Genomic DNA, 2836 nt, shown 5'->3' with positions numbered 1-2836 from the left:
AGGGGCCGGGCAGGCCAGCGCTGCATACCCAAGATTCAGCTGTGCGGTGCTTCCACCCCCTTCCACAACATTCTAAGCTACCCTGTCTCTCTCCCTGCTTTCCCTGTGGTTTAAATTGATTTAATCAACCATGTGATCTGAGTCTCTTGCTTTGATCTGTGAGCTCTTCTGTTTGGGGGCTGGAATAACTCTGCTAGTGGATGTGGAGGTTGCCACTGTAGCAAGGTAATTTCCCCCAGGACCCCTGGGGCCAGAGCACGGGAGGTGGGGCTGGGACAGGAGGACTGTGTGCGTCAAACCATTAGCTTGGATACTGAGATGTGGGTGCTGTGTTTACATGTGTGGTGGGCAGAGGGTGCCCCTCGGGACCCCCTCCCCACCAGCCCTCTGCAGGTGGACCAGCTCCCACGCAGAGCACTGAGCAACGGGCTGTGTGTGCTGCTCAACCGCAGGAGGCAGAGGGCAGAGCTGAGCTGAGCATGGGCGCTCGTTCCCAAATTAGGTAAATCTCACAACCTGTAAGACAAGGAAGAAACCCAGCCTGAGAACAGGATTCTCAGGTGCTTACAGCCCTCACATTCCACAGTTGAGATGTTGTCCAATCCCCCCTGTCCCCATCTGTACCCTTAGTCCACCTGGCCAAGGACAGTCTCTGTGGAGCCAATTCCCAGGATTTCTAGTCATTCCTTGGATATGCTCAGCACCTCTCCTAATGCCTTTGCAACTTTGCACATCATAGATTAGAGGGAATCAGATGCTTTTTTAGACAAATGAAGCATGTGGGAAGTCTCCTGATTAAGAGGCAGTGGGAGGCTGGAGAAGCAGGCTAGTCTCTGGCCAGGCCTCCAAGGGGCTGTACCCTAAAGGGACCTTCACTGAGAAACCTCAGCTGGTCAGAAATTGCCAGGCCAGGGCACCCAGAGCTGACCAGTCTCTGGGAAACTAGGTCGCCACCAGTCATGCTCATGTACTTGTCATGTGTCCTAGGAATTCAATCCATCAGTTGTCAGTGAAGGATGCCTCGTTAGTGTGACCAGATGCTAGGTATGCCCTCTGAGAAGGCCATGTCTGGGCACCTAGAAAAGCAAACAAATCATTAGACCGCTAAGGAGACTTAAAGCCCAGGGAGTGAGACGGTCCTGAGCCGCTGCGGCACAGGCTTTTCTAGTGATTAAATATTTGTGCTGCCAGATGTGTGCTCCCTTTGTCCCCGTGGATGGCCCTCCCAACGGTGGTGAGCTCTGCTTCCTGACTGAGCCGTGATCAGCTGTCAGTTACTTTTCATCCATCTGCTCATACTTGTATGACATCCATCACCTTCTTCGTTTGAACACATGGAGCTTCTAAGGCAGGCCACGCTGTCCAAGTTTACAGATCATTTTATGTCGATTGCATTTCTGAGTGGCTGCTTCTCTGAGTGTGCCAGAAGGGTCCTTCATTCACCAGTTAGGGGGTCTCCCAGTCATTCCCACAGCCCAATTTACTGCTGGGAAGATTTCCCTTTAGTCATTTAATTCCCATCAGGAGTGTGGGTTCGCATTAGGCCTGATCAAAGAGACTTTCTGTGATTTTCCCGGCCATTAGAGTACCACATGTGTTGGTTTATTTAACTAATAGCTGCTGCCTTTAATGTTGCTAGGAGCTCATGGGAGCTTATATAAATATCTTTTAAGCCAGAAACAATAGAAAGTGTGCAGGGGCCTTAGGCAGAGCCAACCTTTGAGTTTAAGACTTTGGGATTTTGAAACTGAAATCTTTTCCTCCCCTTACAAATTTTTTATTTTTAAGAAAGCAAACAATTTACCGTTATTAGGTATTTAAAAGTGAATTTTTAGAAGAAACAAAGGCTTTAAAGATAAACGCCAGGTCTTTATCTTCAACTGTGAATCCTCTCCTTGAAACCACATCTATGAAGTTTCATTGGGGGTTATTTATTTGTTCCCTGTAGCTGGCTCTCTTCATTGTTTGAAGGAGTTCTCACTTTAAAGCCCATTCCTGAGGAAAACATTCTTTAAAGGAGCCAGTTTGCTTCAAAACTGAGGATCTTAATTGTTTACTTGGTTTAAAAGAGTTAACTCTAGGAAAAAAAAATGATGTAGATGACAGAGGCTCTATTCATCCTTCTGGCTACCAAATCAAAGTTGTGATAGTAATAAGGAGCAGCAGCAAGGAAAAATCATCTCCTGGGATCTAGATGAACAAGCCATGCAGTGAAGGAGAAATCCAAGAAAGCACCCTGCAATGGCAGAAGGTAGGTCGGGGCGAAGACGCGGAGCTTTGCAATGGCAGAAGGTAGGACGGGGCAAGGACGTGGAGCTGCCGAACCAGTCCTGAGCAGCTGAGTGAGATGGAGGCTGTGGCAGCGGCAGCGGCAGATGACTCTTAAAGGGGCCGCGCCCATGAGTAGCTTTTGGAGGTGACGGACCTGCTTGCTCTGAGCACCAGTGCCATTTGGCTGGGCATGGGGCACCAGGGCTGAGGTGAGACTCGCTCTGTACAGAAATGCTGGCGGTATCCATTGTTCCCTGTTCAACCCTTCCCTGTCCAGGGCGTGGACACAGTGCAGCCAAAGCTGTGATGTCACCAAACTGAATAACAGAGGTCGTTCTGCCCAGAGGATTCCCTGAAACATCACCTCCTCCAACTCACGGCCCCACCCAAGCCACATCCAGGTATATCCTCAGCAAGTCAGGTGCTCCTTGCTGAGCAGCACCTAGACTCACACTGGAGGCAGCTGGCCTCGGTTTCTGTTGTGGCCTTTTGAGGCAACTATAAGCATAGCATCTGTGGATTGTTTGCTGAATCTTAACAGGTGACCCCAGAAGGGTAGAGGCCT

The sequence above is a fragment of the Pteropus alecto genome, unplaced genomic scaffold (genome assembly GCF_000325575.1).
Source record: "Pteropus alecto unplaced genomic scaffold, ASM32557v1 scaffold61, whole genome shotgun sequence".
NCBI classification, from domain to species: Eukaryota; Metazoa; Chordata; class Mammalia; order Chiroptera; family Pteropodidae; genus Pteropus; species Pteropus alecto.
Note: the sequence above shows the minus strand (reverse complement) of the source record.